This window comes from Vespula pensylvanica, chromosome 6, assembly GCF_014466175.1.
Source record: "Vespula pensylvanica isolate Volc-1 chromosome 6, ASM1446617v1, whole genome shotgun sequence".
Lineage (NCBI taxonomy): Eukaryota > Metazoa > Arthropoda > Insecta > Hymenoptera > Vespidae > Vespula > Vespula pensylvanica.
Window position 1 is genome coordinate 6,126,365 of NC_057690.1, and position 19,480 is coordinate 6,145,844.

Below are 19,480 nucleotides of genomic sequence, written 5' to 3' on the forward strand. Positions count from 1 at the left end.
TATATATTTTTATATATACTTAATTGATGCCTCTCGGACAACGTCAAAAGCGAATTGAACGCCATTGAAGTTTTGTTTGATCAAGGAAGGTTACTCTCTTCGTCGAAGCTCGTTAGAATTTTTTCGTTGTTACGCTAATCGACGCTTTTTCCTTTTTCTCTTTCTTTCGAGATCGTTTCGCATTAAAATTATACTTTCTAGAATACAAAGACATATTGCCTTCTGTCACGAACTCGTTTAAACGAAATAGATCTATAAAGTGAGCTCTTCGAATTTCAAATAATTCGTACGATTCTTTTCTTTCGTTTTATAACAAATTACACATTACTTTTATATTTCATAATAAATTTATTTCTCAAAGCATCGATTTCTGTTGTACCCTAACAAAAGAAGAGTACCGGTATGCATAATAATAGTCATCTATAAAGCTTTTAAATAATTACAATAGGTTCAATCAATAACTAATTAGTAAAACCTTTTAAATCCTGGCCAAGCACGCATTCAATGTATATGAAATTATTTCTGAAAAAATAATCGATCATAAATCCCAAAAAAAGACCAAATAGAATCGATTGTTATCGAAAATATCAAACAGTACACATGCTCCCTTCTCGAACTATAATCTATAGATTGAACCAACATTCTGCCAATTAGAAATTTAGTGAAATCATCTCCATAAGCAAATTGAACAGTGGAAAGTTTCACTTCTTAGAAAGAGAGAGGGAGAGAGAGAGAGAGAGAGAGCAATGAAATTTCTGAAATACTTCATGTTAGAGACTTTACGTTAGACTTCACTCTCGACACTTCCACGTTAATTCTCACTCGTTATACTTGCTCTCGTATACTTCGCGTCAATATTCTCTTCAAACCCTTACTCGTTATACTCTTACTAGTGTACATAGTTCTTGGTATATATCTACTCTCGCTCCTCGACACGACAATTAATATTTGTATATATGCATGCTCTGATTATTAAATCTTCCAGGAAGGAACCAAAGTTACGTATTATTCTGTACCAATATCTTCATTGGACTTCAACGGTTATAATTTCTTGAACGAATTTCAAATACACGAATATTAATTGTTACTCTCTCTCTCTCTCTCTCTTTCTCTCTCTCTCTCTCTCTCTCTCTCTCTCTCTCTCTCTCTCTCTCTCTCTCTCCTACATATATATATATCAACGAGTCATGATAAACAATATAAGTATATGAAATAATTAGCTTTCTTTTCTTACCCTTTATTATCCGTCTGATACAAAGTCGAATCGCGATAAAGCGATATTATATTTCCGATCGGACAACCCGTCCAATCATTCGATCGAGTTCGAAATAAAGTTTGGACGCATCGAGGCTGCGAGATTGGTGGCCGCGTCTTCGGCTTGTACGCGCCGCGAACGCGGACAATGAGGCTCAGTTCGTTTAGCGATGTAACGCGGACTTTGCCTTTCGAGCATGACGGCATAACTTGGACCACACGTGAGACCGGATACGAAGAGACGACTCCAAACCCAAGATCGTTCTCCGAACGTACTTTCAGACTGGCAGTTCCAAAGTCACAATGGAAGGACGAGCCATTAAGCGCCGCCTTCTCCTTCATGAGAGAAACAAACTTTACTTCTCTATTTTCATCAAACTGAAAAACGATGATTGTATCCTTGAAATATTCAATAACAATATTTAGCGAGGTAACATCATTTTGATCGTCCAAATAAATGCATCGTCATTTTTATTATATTTTCCATACAACTACCCTTACCTTTTTAATTATGAAACGAGAATAAGACGAAAATTCTTTCCCCAAGGGCACGTTCAAATTTTTTTTTTTTTTTATAATAAGACAAAATCTTCCTTTCTTACTTTTTTTTCTCTTCTCATCGACATCGATCTTACGCGATCTTTATAAACGATCGATCCGTAATGACGCTCTGTTTACGTGACAACCGTACTATAATGAGCTACCTCTTGTCGTCCTTCCTCGAAGCCGTTATTATTTTCTATATGCGTTAATGATTTAAGCAACGATTCGACGTACCCGGCATAATACTTGCGTCGATGATTTATAGGTATACATCTACGTGGGAGTCCGGATGAGCTCGATAAGGTGATTATTAAGATTAATGAGGCTGTGCCGGCGATGAAGGAACAGTCACCGTGGAATTCTCCCGTTATTGAGTGCCTTCAAGACAGAAAGATAATGACGGATGCTTTTTACAATGTCCTTTCTATCGAAGATTACAGATGCTAGATATTTGTGAAAAGACTAATATATGTAAATGCATTAAATCGAATCGATTTCATTTCGTTCAAATCACTCATCTTAAGAATAATAACGTAAAAGTGTTCATAATTTAATAACTTCAATTAAAAGTACTATCTATTATCGTTACGAGATATAATATTTTAATAACCGTACAACAATTTTACTACAAACATCTGTTCTTGCTTTTATATCGAGCCTGAAATTTCAAAAAATCTGCTTTAAATTAAATAATGTGTACTATTGTAATAAAAAAAGAAAAGAAAAAAAACGATTGACCTATAACGAGATTGATTGGATAGCATTTTTAAAGAGCTAATCACGAAACACGATTTCATGAAGCAATGATATTTAATAAGTCTCGAAAATCCCGTATAAGTTTCAGAAAATTCGTTACTGACGATAAAATTAATCCGGCGGCAGTATAAAAAAAAGAACAAAAAATATTAAAAAAAACGAAAAAATCAATTCGTATTGTTCTTCGCGTCGATCTACCTCTACTCAAGCGCTTGTTTACCATTCGATATTTTCGCGATCGCTGTAAACTTTTTTCGATAGAACGCGAGACGGATAAATTTTTTACGATTATAGTTCAAGCGCACATAGATAGATATACATACATGCACATATATATATATATATATATACACATATATACATATATGTGTGCGTAATCTCGTATATACGAATGTGCGATTTAATTTCGAACGAAATATATTGCAAATTTCTGTATCCCATACGAGCGGCAAAAATGTATTGGAAAAACTTTGCTATATTTAAAGATGCCAGAAAATTTTCATACTTTGCATCGCGTATAATTGAGTTGCCATATCGTTTAGATATCTATACTCGCTAAAATGTTTAAAACAGTTGTATATAATATAAGAACAACAAAGACTAACAATCGAAGCATACAAAGAGCATTTAATATTTTATCGCTTTTGTATCTACATTTAATATTTTAACTCTTTATGCTCTAATATTTCTCTCTCTCTCTCTCTCTCTCTCTCTCTCTCTCTCTCTCTCTCTCTCTCTCTCTCTCTCTCTCTCTCTCTTTTCATTTTCTCATCTTTTTGTGGTAAAACATTTTTGCGAAAAATGCCAAGTAACCAAAAAAGAAAATGAAAAAAGATTATTTCTGCTCTATCTATATAAATTATTACTAATAAAACTCGCATTTTTCCTCGATAATAATATGATTAATTATGATTTTTAACATTCATTTATTGACAACCTTCTACTAACATTACACTTAATCTCATTAAGTGAATTTACTTCAGATAATTAAAATTAACATGTAATTAACATCATTTTTTCATTCATATTTCACTTAATATCAAATATTCCATTACTATCGATCGAAACGAATCAAAAAATGCAAAAACTAATCCCGAACTTAATTACTAGAACTAGTTTAATCAAAAAGAAAAGGTTCTTTTCCCCATTTTTCTAATATTTGCGAACTCTATATGGAGGAGTATTAGACGGTTGTCTTTAATACGATATGCTACCAAGTTAGAGACAGAAATTAATCTTCCTGACAAACGATAGCCTTGTGTATGCGTACGGGTCGGCGTAAACGTGGCAGGCTCTCACGGCGCGTACGGGTCGACTGCGATTACGTGGTCAACGATTTCGCAGAGAATTCCGACGGGCCGGCTCGCACTCAGCTGCCGCCGACATTTACTTTGTGGAAATCCAACGGCTCGGTCCGAACAATCCTACGGCATCGGTCCGAACATCAAAGTGGACAACGTCCATAAGCGCGCGTTACTGAAATTCAAAGGATAGGCTTTCGAATTCTAGTTCGTATCTATATAGATACTTTCTATGCGATACCCTTCTATAGAACCATACAGGTCGATAATTTCTAATGCTGAATTTTGTATATAAAATGGTTATGTCTATATATACACTTTTGTTTTATATATGTATCTACTTACGGAATGCAATTATTGAAAACAAAAAAATTCGTGTGGTTTTTAGATAGAATTTGTTGCAATAACTTGTAGTTGTTTAGAGAGAATCTTTATAAGGAACAGATACGAGTTGGTCAATCGATACTCTATACTTTCCAATTAATGCGTACTCTTTCACGGTAGTTTTGAATCTTGTTAAAATTGAAACAAAAAATTGAACCTTGCGTAAATCGAACTTGTTCGTTTTATGGGATTAATAACAAAACCTACTACGTGGAAATGATTTAAAAAATTTCATTCTAATAATGAATCACGTGAAGATTCTAGAAGACCTCCTATTCTTAATAATAAAGAATTACGTTCTACAATTCTAAATTAAAATCATTCTGTATTAAAGTTTCAAGAATTTACACAAATATTTTCATGAATATTTACATGAATATTTTTATAGCTATTTAATTTTTATTATTATGAATATTATTAATTTATTTTATTATAAAAAAAAAATCGTAGAAACTTTTTATTTATCTGATATACTCTAGTAACGCATAAACAAACGTTTGAGAATTTAGGCTGACGATAAAGTATACTTTAATGTAATGTCGACAACTGCACCGTTGTAACGCACGTCAAAGGGTGTGGATTTGCGCATCCGACATATACGGATGCTTCTGATTTACCGAAATCAGTGATCGACTCCGTCGGCATTCAACCCCCGGGGAAATGTCGAAGTCGTGTCGCGTCTCTCGAATTGGACCTGAACAGCATCCAACGACGAAAGAACGAGAGATAAGAAGGAAAAGAAAAGGGAGATAGATAGACAGAGAAAAAGAAAAGGAGAAAGAGAGAAAGAAAGCAAGTTTGTCGTTTCGTGCTTCTGTGCTATAGTAGTCGTAGTCGTCGTTGTCCTCGCTACAAAAGGTAGAAATAAAATGAAAGAGAAGCGCCTTCTCGTTGCCAGAGAATAGAGTGGCCCGGTGACACGTGGGAAATCCTGGCAAAACTGGAGGCACCATAGAGTGCATCGCCTTTTTGTGCTGAATTTGTGTTTTCGCGGAACCCGGATGCCAGAGAGCACTCGAATATTCTCTTCGTCATACGAAAAAGACAAATTTTGACGTATCCGTTCGTGAAAAATGTAAAAAAAAAAAGAAGAAATTAAAAGATTAAATTAAGACTCGATAATTCGCTGGACGATACTTCATTAAATATCGATCTCAATTAAATATATATTTCTATCCGGTTACAGGAACAACTTGTTGTCAAGTCGCTTGTACATAATAAAGATATGTTAAATAAATTCTATTATTTGTTAAAAACATTATTATATCATAGAAGGAAATATGAATCGACAGAGACGATCGATGTACTAACGTTTCTTCGAAATCCAACTAATGAGTTAATACGCGTGTCCAAACGATAGTGCATGAAAATAGATTAACGAGGAATACGCGCTACCGAACGGCGATACGGTAGAAACGCATCTAATTACTTCGTGGCTGGATGCACGCGCTTAATATTCCTCGTCGCGAACAGGAAAAGCGAGGATGTTGTGTCGCTCGTGTGTTGCGTTTTGTCGCGTTGCTGGAAAAACTGGCGAAACTCGGCACGCATACGAGGATACATATGCCGGACTCGCATACAAATATATACATACACACGCCTATCGAACTCCACTCTTCGATCCCTGTCCTACGTGTTTACGTGTTCCGAATGACAGCTGATAAATGTCGACTACACGTTAAAATTCGTTTGCTTTTTATCTCGTATCGCGTGTCGCTCGTTACAAGATCGGACAATACAATACGCCGATCCAACGATATTTCTTTATCTTTCTTCTTTTCATCCTACATCATCGAGTTTGAGTACACTATATTATATACCTACATTGACTAAAAACCGCTAGATTTATGTATGTACGTATGTATGTATGCAGGTACGATCGATCTATGTTTTCACTCTTTGTCTATGCCTTCGGCATTTTTTGTTATTATTATTATTATTATTTATCAATAATAAAAATTATTTTCTTTCACTAAGATTTGCTTTTTGTGATTTGTCCTTGATTTAGTTACCTTACATACATACCATACATATATATCTACATGCATCGTGAGGATAAAACCGAGCGATCGAAGATGCAACGTGAACTTAAAATTCCTCCAAGGAGTATGCTTGTTTGCACTCCTAAAAAGTTCGAATGTCGACGTTCAAACGAGCGTTCGTTCGAGTTGCCTAGAGCGTTCGATTGTAAAATGATATCACGAGAAATGAGAAAAGTTTTTCCTGCATACTTAACAACCCCCACTACTATTCTCAGATAATAATATTTTATGTACTCTTAACTGTCGTTTTAATTTTGTACTATCTGAGCTTTGTCCGTAGTTCAATAAAATTTGTTTCCTTTCACTTCTTCTTTCGTTTCCGAAAGAAACTCGACGAAAACGATCCAGATCGATTCTTCGAAAGATCTCTACGCGACGGAGTAGCTTGTTAACCTTAAAAGCGGAGCCAAGCGTTCATTGAAAATCGATGCCGATGCATTCGCGTCGCCATTACCTCGCGTGGAAAGCGTTCTCTACACCGTGTACTCTCTTCCTTTTTGATCCTTTCTCTTTTGATCTATCAATCGGTTGCTATCGTTTTCCATGTTTTTCGCTCGTCCTCTTTCTCCGATAAAAACGCCGTAACAACGAAAAAGAAAAATTTTCTATTACCGTCCGTACGAAAAGATAAAAGAGAAAAATTTTGTAATCGTTCCGTGACTGTACGTCCGACTTCTTAAGGATGAGAAATGGGGTTTACTTGATACTACTTTCCTCTGAAAGTGCACTTCTTTTGAAAATACGACGCTAAAATTTCATTTTACTTTTCTCGATATAATGGCAACGGATTTACGACATTTTTGAAGTAACTTCTTAATTAAATCTTTGCCAATATAAATATTTGTTTTTTAGAATAGAATACCAATATTTAAACAACGTACCGTTTCATAAAATCGAATTAAAGATGAATGAATATCATTGGTACTGTACGATTGTAAAGAAGACACAATTTATGCGGCTTTTCATGCTCCGCAGATTTAACCGAGATGTTTACTTTTCGAGTAATTACACGAATGAAGTTAAATGCCAGATTTAAACGGCCACTTCGGGTAGGTGAAGCAGGTCATTTAAATACCAACACGAGCTAGTTAAATGTAATTGGGTTGATCCTAGTTCCCCTACGTTTTGTAACATTGTTTGACTACTACGAGCCCGTAATGCTATCTAACGTACATAAATTGTATCTTATAATTGATTCATAGATTTTCATTCGGCCTGTTCTTAAGAAAAGTAGAGTTAATTACACGTGAATAGGTAAAGTATAGTAATTCGAACGACTCACGAATTTGCTCAGATAAAAAATATTTTGTGAAAACGGAATCGATCGTTCAAACAGAGAAAGTAAAAGTAAGTTGTACGAAGAAAAGTTATATTGATTAGACGCATGTAACGAGTATAAAAACGTTCACTATAAATTTGTACTTTACATGCGGCAGCAATATCGGTGAACTAAACTTGTCAAATACCCAATACATTTACTCGCTTGCGTTCATGCGAGTGCTTTCATACGAACATCAACTGTGTACGGATCTCCATAGTTGTGTGTCCCTCGTTCGAGCTTACTCTCGCTCTATTGTTTCTGTCCATCGATCTGCTTGCTTCGTGTTTGCCGGCGAACGCCATTTCGTAGCAGATTAGTAGTTTATGGATGATCGCCAGCGATTTCCAATGTTCCGTCACATTTTTTCGCTTGATCGAACGAATTACTAATATCTTTTCCTTTCTTCTTAGAAATAAGTACAGGCTTTTCCTATTGCAGAAGCAAATGTCAAGGCGCGAAGTAACATTGTCGAAAATCTAGGCAATAACGAAAAAATAATAAGCTTTCGAAGTTTAAATGATTTCTCAACATGCTCAATAAAAAGAAAAGGAAAGATCTTTGAACAGCCCAAATTAAATGAAAAATATTATTTTTATTTAATTCAATTTGCTTTTATATCATCATCGTGTGCCGTTTTTGGTCTCATTTGGTAAAGCAAAGAGTAATTTGCAAAGCGATTCGGTTAAGTGTACTCGAATAACATAGTCTATACGTAGAAGCTATGCAGAGATTCTCCGATCGATCTGAGCCCGCGCGGCAACTTAGAATCAACTGAATTATACTCCGTCTATGCCGATTTGCACGCCATCGACGCATTAGCTATTGGCAACGGATCGTAACTACCTCCGGGTAGCTCGCCGCATACTGCAAATCGCTTCCGTTACACTTTCCCGAAAATTTATAACGGAAGCACTCGCGGAGAGAGACCCGCGTACCGTTTGACCCTTTCTCTACCTTTCCCTTTGCCCTCCTTCTATCTTCCCCCTATTCTCCCCTCTTCGTTTCCTCATTGGCAATTGGAACGATCAGCCGAAATTGCTGAATGTCCTAATTTCTCCTTGGTAAAGTCGATACTAAACGTCCGCCTTTTTCACAAAGATGCTTGATAAGTATTATTAACATCAATGGATCTATCAACTTCAAAAAAATTCATTAAATATCAAATTGTTATTATTTTTACATTTTTCCATCATTTAAAATACCTCTTTATTATATTGAATTTTTATACGAATATTCGTTTAAAGTTAGGCAATAACGGATGCAAGAAGATAGCTCGGTATAGCTCGAAATGAGATAAATTCACATGCAGTAATTGTTAACTACTTTCGTTATTAATAATCGCATCCGGTTAGTAGAAAGTTTTTCCTTCATTTTTCGTGTTTGCGAGCGTTTTCATTTTATAGTTGCTTTAAATACAGAGTTTTAATAGAAAACGGCTGTTCCGTTTTCCATAGATATAATCCTCTTCCTATTAAGGAGGACATCTCTGGCGACTCGGTACTTTGTCATTCGCGGTATCTGTGCGTTGCTTAACACCCTCTTCTTCTTCTCTTTCTCTTTTTCCCTCTCTCTCTCTCTCTCTCTCTCTCTCTCCCTCTCTCTCTCTTTCTCTTTCTCTTTCTTTCTCGACGGGTCAACTCATGCTCGGTTATAATAATGTGAACGATAAATCTTGCAGCATGGGAACGCGCGCCAGCGCAGTTCTAAATTATCTCCATCGACCGCGAAATCCCATAAAGATTGACAGTGGCCGACCACAGGCACTTATTGGAAATGAAATTTGTTGGCCAAAGTCTCTCGTCTCCCTGTCCTCTCTCTCTCTCTCTCTCTCTCTCTTTTACATCCCCCAACTTGGAGTATATAAGACAAAATCTTCCAAAGGTACATACGTTACGTAGAACGTTCTTCTTATTTTCTAAAAGGGATATTCTCCATTTTGAAAAGAAAAATAACAGGAGAGAAAGAGAAATAAAAGAATGGAATAGGATATATAAACGATATAAAAGGAAAAAAATAATAAAACAATAGTAGAGAAAGATAGAGGGAAAAAATATACAAGTCGAAACTTTACCAATCCTCTTGACTTTTTCGTCCATGTAACATAATCGCGTTAAAGATATGAAAAGTTTGACCGCCACCATAAGTTGTACCAATGTAGATCGCTTTATCGTACGAAAAGCGCGGCTCAAATATTTGTCGTCCTCGTAATCTTCGTTCGCCACTCGCTTGTATTACTTCCGACGCGTAGCACGGTAAATTTGCAGCTCCGAACTTGTCGAGACGGCCAAGATAAACTATCGATCATGTAAAAACGTTTGTTTACACATTCTAAAATCTAATTAAAAGTTTGTCATTTTACGCATATTCCTTCACGCCTTCTTTACGCCTTCTTTGAATGATAAAATGACACACTATACAAGACGCGTTTCACGTAATTCATTATTATTTACACACATAAATATATATACAGAAATAAAATAAATAAATCAATTTTTTAACATCGAATCAACACACTCTTTACAAAAGTCACTTATTTAATTTCTTATATTAATAAAGGTGTATCTTAAAGATTGAAATAATTTTCAATATTTATAATAGACAAAGTTTATCCTGTTTAAAAGAGATCTCATAGGAAAAACAGTGACTCGAATAAATTGAAATAATATCTAAATCGAGTCAACTAGTAGGAGGCGCCGCAAATTTCATTTTTCCAGTCGCGTTCGCTAACTCGTTTAGGAAGAAGTACGGTATCCGCTTTTCCGAGCTTTTTCGTCGCCACTCTTACAGTAGGAATAAACTGGAAAAGAAACGAAGAAACGACGCGATAGAATACGTCTCTAGATGGTAGAAAGGAAAAAGGATCGAACGTTGAGGATCTAACGAATAAGAAATACTCTAGCTTCTTATCATCGAATATTCTTTTTCATCTTATTTATTTATCGGTTTATCTCATGCTCAAAAAATGTCTTTCGTTCGACTAACATCTAGATTTTTCAATTTACTTAAAATCAAGCAGAAAGAGAGAGAGAGAGAGAGAGAAAACGAAAGAAAAACAGAAAGAGAGAAAGAGAGAAACTTAACGAGCCTACAATTCACAGGCAATCCTTCGGTAATAGTACCGGCGTCGTAATACTATCTACGATGGGCTTCGAAATATATTCTCTAAAAAGTTGTGGAGAATGAGCTGAAAATGTAACCTCCCTGTTAAGTTTTCCCGGATAGCAGAGAAATTTCATTCCCCGGGTGGAAGATCCTTTTAGCCCTGTACTCTCCGGGCAAACGAAGTTTACAAACGAACGAAAATTCGATTTAGACTCCCATACATCATACAACCGTTCTTTCCTGTACGCTTCGTTCTCTCTCTTTCTCTCTCTCTTTCTCTCTCTCTCTCTCTCTCTTTCTCTTCCTCTACTCCTTCTATCCTTGTTCTCGTCTTCCTCTCGTTCCTCTCCATTCTATCATTTCGCATAGGAAATTCTCCATGGAACGAGAACCGTTCTTAGAATCACTGCGACGCGATGCGATGAAGGAGGATGAGGACGAACGAAGACGACGAAACGAGGAAGAAGAAGAAAAACCGGCGACGTTGTCGACAACGGATATCTAATTTTTCTGTTTCAGAAAGTTTCGACGAGAGAGATCGATCGAGGGCGTCGGGCATTCCGCGAATTCTTCGCGGTGAAACGAAAACTCACGACGACGTATTGAAAGAGTCCGAGGGAAGACTCGATCGTTCTCGTATTTCCGCTGTACGACTCCGAACAAATCGGGAAACTGAATTCCATCGACGTAGAAAATCGACTTCTCGAAAATGGTATCGATCGAGCGAAAGCTCGCGGAAATGTACGAAATATATCGCTAACTTTGACGATCGGAAATGTGCTAGAATGGACTCTACCGAGCTAAGAAAAGTTCGCTGATGTGTTTCATCGCCAGAGATCAATGATTTCGAAAAATTCCGATACTGATTTTCTTAATAAACTAATAATCTCAATAAAAGTATATCGACTTAATCCCATTTTTCCATTCATTTTATTCAACTCTAAACATATCGTTGACAAACGACGTAACATCTTCTATCGTGCATAAGCCAGTAAAACGATACAAACAATCTGGCGGATAATCAATGAGATTAATAAAACTTCGGATAAGATGTTGATTTTTGCCAATTGGTACATCCATTTGATCCATACGGCAGTACAACGCGAAGTACCGACTAATTGGAGCAACTGTAATTCTACCGTATTTGTTCGATGCTAATCTCCGAGATGTAATCTTCTCGAGATAAAATAGGACACAGTTCTTAATCCGATACGATATTTTTCCAGAGATATTCTTTCGCTGTATACTCGAATAATGCTTAAGGAAGACGTTACGATCGTTATTATTTTACGATCCGTTTTATCTACCATTACCTTAGTACTTAGAGTCTGATCGAGATTTTATATTACTAGTTAACGTACTAGGCGTTAAATACGCAGATGACCAAAGAGAAAGAGAGAAAGAGAGAGGATAAGAGAGGATGAGAAAGTTTACACCTTAAAAACATGATTTAATAAACCATTTAATGTTACGCAAGGTATACTCGGTGAGAACGTTTCCAGTAGCCGAATACGGTGTAGTACTTTTGTTAGTGCCGCGAAAAGCGAGAACCGAGTGATACGAGACATTCCAAAGATAGCATAATTGCCGGCGCGTACAGAATCTTGTAAGATATGCGCCGTCGACTCGAATGACAGTGCTCGATCACTGTCAGATCGACGTTCCACGCCGGTGGAATACCGGCGCAGCAAGAAGACCTTCCTTTAAAGATTCAGAAAAAGAAGGAGAAGAAAAGAAAAGGAGAAAGCAAACCATGTAGACGGGGAGACTCAGAAGTCGATCGATTCTTCATCGCGTCATTCCGATAAAGGAATTATCATTTTTCATTCGATTAATGGATCAATTGATATACGAACGAGATCGCTCCTACACGATATAATACCTTTTTATAATTTATTAGAATACTATTCATATTTCTTTAGTAATTAATCGTGAAATTTTACATCGTTTGAACGGTTTGTCTAATATGTTTCTTCATAAAATATTTTCTTAGTATACAGTTTATTTTTGAACATTCGTTTGTATCCAACAAATATCACGAATAATTATTGTCATGACACAATATGTTTTAATATTGGATATGATATTATATGTATTATATGTTTATCATTTCTGATAAGAGGAACACGATTTGGCAAATTTCGAGATTAAAAGACGAGTAAAGCGAAGAAGATCGAAATACGTGAGATTTAAGAGGCATCGAGAGACGGAGAGCGTCGAAAATTGATAATAATTCAATGATCGAAGACTCTACGAATTCTTCTTCATAATTGGTGGGCATTTGCATGCGATCTTTACACTTATTGAGGTTTAGCAACGCACCGCTCGCTCGTTCGCTCTCTCTCTCTCTCTCTCTCTCTCTCTCTCTCTCTCTCTCTCTCTCTCACTCGCTCCTCCTGTCCGTTTTTTATCATTTATGCCGAACACACAACCGGCTGGTAGCACGCGATACCGGTTCGTCCTTCTCTCCCCTCTCTTTCTCACTCTCTTTCTCCCACCAAACGACTTTCCCCCTTTCTTTCCACAGCGATGAGACTGCCATTTTGCGAACAGCATGGGACGTTGTATGGAATTTTATGTAAAAATGTAATGAAATGACTTCATGAAATAATTATATGTACTAATGATTCGAAACAGTTGTACGAAATCATTCTATAAGATAATTATACGACATAATTCTACAGAATAGTTTAGCGAAATAGCTAAATAATAATCGTTCTACGTACTTTCTTTCCTCGCCTCTTCTTTTCCATTAGTCATCGTATCGATCGTAAAGCTGTACGAAAGCGCCCGTCGTCGAAACGATAGGATACGTCGGGTTTTATTCGAGAACAATTAATGTTGCCACTGTTCCACGTTAGTACATGCCTTAGTAAGGCGCGACACGTGTTCGTTGTTGTTCGTAAATGCTACTCCCTGCTCGGTTCTTCGTGAGAACGCTTACACATGACACGCGTAAATACTATTCCGCTACGTTCGGGCTTCGAGCCTCTAACGCATGGAGTAGATTTCGCTGTTAATCGCGAGTACATTTTCTTTGAACAACTATTTGTCGCATTACGTTCGAAGGAAGAGACGAAAGGAGAAAAAAAGAAGAAATTGTGAGCTCGAAGAGGGAAGCTTTACCGTCTGTTTTAACGAAAGAGAGGGAGAAGGAGAGAGAAAGAGAGGGGGTAAGAGGGAAATAGAAATGGTGTCCACCCTTCCTCCTCACTGTTACCCTCATCGACGCTCCGTCGAACGTCGACCAACGCGAAACGACGAAGAATCGTATTATCGTCGAGCATAGCTCGACGATTAAATACGCCATTAAATCATTTCCGCTCGATTAGGAAGCGCGGAAAATTCATTTCGCGACGAGACAATGCGCAATTTGCTAGATAACGAACGGAGAACAATTAATGCAGTCTATCGGCCTTTCGTTCTTGCATTCGTATAAAATAACCCACCCATTTGATAATCTCGAACGATCTCGAGGAAAACCTACGACGAAAACGTTCCGATCGTATCGGTAGGAAACGATTTTCAAACAATTCGTTTAAAAATACCCACGCGGATCTTTTCTACCCACTCGCGCACACTTACCTAGCTCAAATTGTACCTACATGAATAAATTCAATCCTATCACGGGCATGCTAATTTCATACAACAAGGTTCTAGGCTCGACGAGAGCAATACGAGAACGAACTCATCTACATAACACGTAGTCGCTTACGCTTTTGAGAGTACATGCGTAAAGATGGAACGAGTGGGAGAGGTCGGAGAAGGAGAAGAGGTTGAGACGAGAGAAGGGTCAAGCCAGAGAGAAATGCGAAGTTCGCTTCGTTTACCTTTCGAAGCTTTTAGGCCAGGAGCTTTAGGCGCCGTAAAACTCTCGCATCGTTCACTGAGAAAGAACAAGCCAGATAGAAAGAAAAGAGTAAAAGAGGAAAAAAGAAGGAAAACAGTCGAACGTTCGCCCGCTGAAAAGTTCCGAAATATTAGTTCCGTCGTCAAACGATAGAAGTTGCCCACGGACTTGCGAAACGTATTGCCTATTTGCCTCTCTCTTTCTCTCTCTCTCTCTCTCTCTCTTCTTTTCTTCCTGTTTCTTTTCATCTTTTTCTTTTTCTTTCTCTTTCTCCTTTTCTTTCCTGTCACCCTTCTCGTGGGAGCGCGTAAACCAATGGAAATTTTATGGCGCCGTTCTACTTTCCCCTTTCCATCGTTGTTTCGAGCCCTCGAAACGTCTTCACAAAACTGATCACATATGCGTTCCCCAAGATCGATACGAACGATCGGATAGAGAAAGTATACTATTCAAAAATTACTTCCAATCGATTCGATCTAAATTTTACACGTTTGACGGGATCATGTTCAACATGTCACTCGATATCATGAAAGGAGAACGATAACTCAATTAAACATATTTTTATGATTTTTTAAAACACAAGAAATCTTTTCTTCTCATCTTTAAAGAAAATCTAGTCACTAGATAGGATTTAGTCATCCAAGTGGGCCGTGGTTTCAAATCGAATCTCGGCAACGAATTCAGTTATCCAGAATCGATTCGGGTTCGTTAACGAATTCGTAATGAACTTCGATCGTCCTAGAACGACCGCTCGAAATTTCATGAGCTTCCTTCCTACGGAAATAGTTGAAAGAATTTTTTGAATCAAGTGCTAGAGAGAAAGAGAGACAAATAGAGAAAGAAAAAGAGAGTTCTAATTTTTACATATGTACGTTTCTTTAATTTCATCAATTAAAAGCGATAGTCAAGAGTAAAATTCACAAGTTCTTTGTGACAATGAATCGATTTTGCGAGTGCTCGAGTAATCGAATTGAAACGAGTACTAATAAAATATGGATGCTACTTCATCGGCAACCTCCTATTTTTAGTGCATGCGCGAGAACGGTGGCATCGACCGAGGTAGAAGTCAAATAAACTCATATCGAATATGTACGAGGAGGAGTCAAAAAGTTAGTCGTATTCGTGTAAAAAAAAAAAAAAAAGAAAAAAATAACGTGTAAAACATTTATGATGGTTCCACTTTTTTTTTAATTATTTGAAAGTACAATAAAAGATCTACTTTTTCTCGCATAATCGTCAAGTTTATTTAAACATTTATTGTAGCGTGGCACGAATTTTTTTATGTCCTTTGTCGAAATATTTCCTTTCAACATGCGATAATCATTCTCGCGTCCAATCTTCATTGGGCTGATACCGCCATTTCACAAGGCCCTCTTTACTTTCGTGGGACTTAACACGTGGAAATCACACGGCGCAAGGTCAGGACTGTAAGTAAGGAAGGTCACGAAGGACCTCCTGAAAAAATTCAAGTGGGAGGTTTGAGAATACCCTTCTTACAGTCCTAACCTTGCGCTCTGTGATTTCCAGGTGTTTGGTCCCATGAAAGAAAGGAGGGCCTTGCGAACCAGTGATATCAGTTCAATGAAGATTGGACGCGGGAATAGTTATCGCATGTTGAAAGGGAGTTTCTCAACAAAGTACATGGAAAAATTCGTGTCACTTTACAATAAATGTTTAAATAAACTTAGTGATTATGTAGAAAAATAAATTGTACCATCGAATAAATAAAAAAATGCTCATAAATGTTCCATACGTTATTGTTTTTTATACGAGTGCAACCAACTTTTTAACTCCCTCTCGTACGTTGAACTATAATTGAAATATCACGCAAACTCTTCACGGCAAAGTTACAACGGTGTAAATATCCATTTATATTTTAGAGAGTATTTCAATACGGTAAGTACGAAAAAAAGTATAATTTCAAAAATAATTGGATAGGAAGTGATTCGAAAAAACGAAGATATATAGAAATAAAAAAGGATTTACACTAATTGAAGATAACATTAAGCTATAAGCTTTAGGAATACTAAAAAAAAGTGACACAAAAAATTAAAAATGGCAACAGCTATAAGCTTGCACTTTTCATACATACACACTTCTAAGAATAAACGATTACTTTGATAAATCTATTCTATCATCGGAATACTAGATATTTCAACGCAGATCCAAATTCTTCCGATTATTTTTATCAAAGTTCGATTTGTTTATTTTTCCTGAGAAACGAAATTATAAAAAGAATAATAAAAGTAAGGAAGGAATAGAAAAGGCGAATTTCGCAGGTAAAGTCGTCCGTGCAAGAAGTAGGTAAAGGCGCGCACTCGATTGGCGTCGAGCAGCGTCGCGCCCCTCCCGGGACGCCCACCGTGGCAAAGAACGAACACTGATACTAAACCGCGAGCCAAGCTGCTCGGAACGACAGTTGAACGAGAGTGTGTTCAGAGACCGGATCACGGCGATGCCGTGAGCGCAGCACAACGTGTGCTACTCTCCACACGATAGCTGGTGTCGTTGATTTCGATTCCCTCTTTCACTCTCGCTCTCCCTCTCTCCCTCCCTCCCTCCTCTCGCGAGCGTTCTCCGCAGCGTCGTTCGCGGATTCGCGATCGATCATCCTCGGCGATTCCAAGCTGTGAGAGGGAGAGGAGGAGTAGAGAGGAAGGAAGAGCGCGCGTATAGGAAAACGCGCGCATACGCGACGCCGCGCCGCCGGCTCGTCGAGACTCGAAGGATCCAGTCTCGATCGGTCCACGGATCCAACCGCGCCGTTCCGTTGCTCTACGTCTTTTATCCATCGTCCTACGTGCTACCATCTTCTGTGTTTTCAAAGGGACTTGTCAAAGTGAATGCATTTTATTTGCGTTTATCCGGCCACGATTTTAATCGTTCGATCGTCGTCATTTCATAATCGTCGTCGTCATTAACACGACTTTAGAAAAGGAATGGATATTAAAAAAGTGACAGGTGCATCATCGTCGTTGTCCTTGTCGTTGTCGCCGTCGTCATCGTTGTCCTTTGAAAATTATCGTCGCCGTGGTCGACCTTCGAAAGGGTAGAACGATTTCGAGTAGTACTTTGTTCTCGAGGACCATCGGTGATCGCGAGAACGAGGCCCGGACGCGTATCGCGTGTACTTCAATGGAGAGAAAGGGTGAGAGCGGGAGTGAGTGATCGAAAAGAAGAAGGAGAGATTGAACGAACGAATGGATGGATGGATAGATGGATAGTTGGTGATAGAAACTCAGAGTGTTCGAAGGAGAAAGAAGTAGAAAGAGAGAGAAACAGAAGCTGAAGGAGAGTCGTGCGTACTTAGAGAGGTGTGTAGAGTCATCGTGTACAGGTGCTGTGTGTGCCTCGAATCAGTGCTCTTTGGTAACATCATGATCACGCGGCGCGAGTGCGATCGAGTACTCTCGAGTGCTACCGAGTGCGTTTCGAGTGCGAGATACTTCGGGATTATTGTAGAACCACGTGAACGGGCACGCGTACGATCGCCATTGACGTTGCTAGCAACAACAAGAACAACAAGAATGACGATGACGACGACAACAATAGGAACGACCACATGCTTTCAGGAGTAGGACAAACCGACATAATCAACGAACTCGTAGTGGTCAGACTTGAACTCCTATATAAATACGCACATACGTGCATATATATATATATACGTATATGTATATGTATATGTATGGGTATATGTATACGTATACATATATGCATGTATATAGACAGCTGGCGAGGAAAAACGAAACGTATTGAAGCGTTGGCAGGACGATAGTCTGCCAACTTTACCGCGAACGGTGAACCCTCCGATTGTAGTATCGACTACAACGCGTTGTGCTCTGCCAGGGGCAAATTAATCCGGCGTTACGTACACGTGGACATCAACCATCGAGGAGCAGCACCTACGTACGTACGCGTGAGTTCAGATCGCATTCAAACTACACCGGTAATTACTGTGCGGTCTGCAGGATCGGTCGTTTCCGGTCGATCGACGAGACCAACCTAGCTACCCTAACGACGAATTCATCGTTCTTCAGGATTACGAACAGTGTATCGCGATACTCTTGTATTTTCTTTTTTCTCGTTACTTTTCCCTTTGTTTTCTTTCTGCTATTTTTTTTCTTTTTTTACGACATCCTTTAAAGAAGTTCTTAAATATTCGCGAATAACAGTGAAAAGTGGAAGGACGAAAATCGTATTCGTTTAATCTCGCTAGAGGATCTTCGAGTTTCTTCTTTTCGAGTTTGGATCTCGCGAATTCTCTTGAAAGGTGAGTTCTCTTGATTTTTACACGCACATACGCGAATGTGTATTCTTCTCTGCGCGTTGGCTCTTCCTCTTTTTATTCGTGTTTTTCTTCCTATCTTCGAAGAGGAGAAAGAGGAAAAAGGAATGCATTGCTACCAGCAGCGCCTGTCGCCGACAAATCCTCGAAATCGAATTTCCCGACGACGAGGGTCCGTTCGAAAGAGCGGAGAAACTGGATCTACGAATGCTGAAGCGTATACTGTGTGTGCGCGTGTGTGTTTGTGTGCGTATATGCGCGCGAGAGAAAGAGAATGCGAATAAAAGTGCGAAGGCGAAAGATAGAAATGCCTTTCTATAAAATAGCCTTTATGGGACGGAAGAAAAGAAACGTAAGAACGTAACGATATTCTGTGCTCCCACTTTGAAATTTACTCTCGCGCGATTTAGCAAATCGAGAACGTATGACGAATCGTGACGGGAAGTCCTCGGATTTTCATAAAGATCGTCCTTCAAGCTCGGAATATTTTTCTGAAGGATCAATGACTTAGGCGTTCACGGTTAAAAAAGAAAAATATGTATATCCTTTAAAATCGAATATTAATGCTCAGTATTCGAAATTCCATCAAATTCCAAAATATATTTCTTCGAACGAAAGATGAATGAATGATTCATGCATATA

General features: G+C 38.1%; 1 protein-coding gene across 2 annotated transcripts in view; it reads left to right on the forward strand.

The window, feature by feature from the left end:
- The first annotated feature begins 16,999 nt into the window (after positions 1-16,999).
- Positions 17,000-19,480, forward strand: part of LOC122630282 (latrophilin Cirl-like) — a 247,514-nt gene continuing 245,033 nt past the window's right edge. The window contains exons 1-2 of one of the 2 annotated variants that reach the window (XM_043814624.1): positions 17,000-18,163; positions 18,279-18,823. The gene's annotated coding sequence lies outside the window, so the exon portion shown is untranslated. Of the gene's footprint in view, positions 18,824-19,480 lie in introns of both variants that reach the window. The other variant, XM_043814623.1, reaches the window with a different exon arrangement.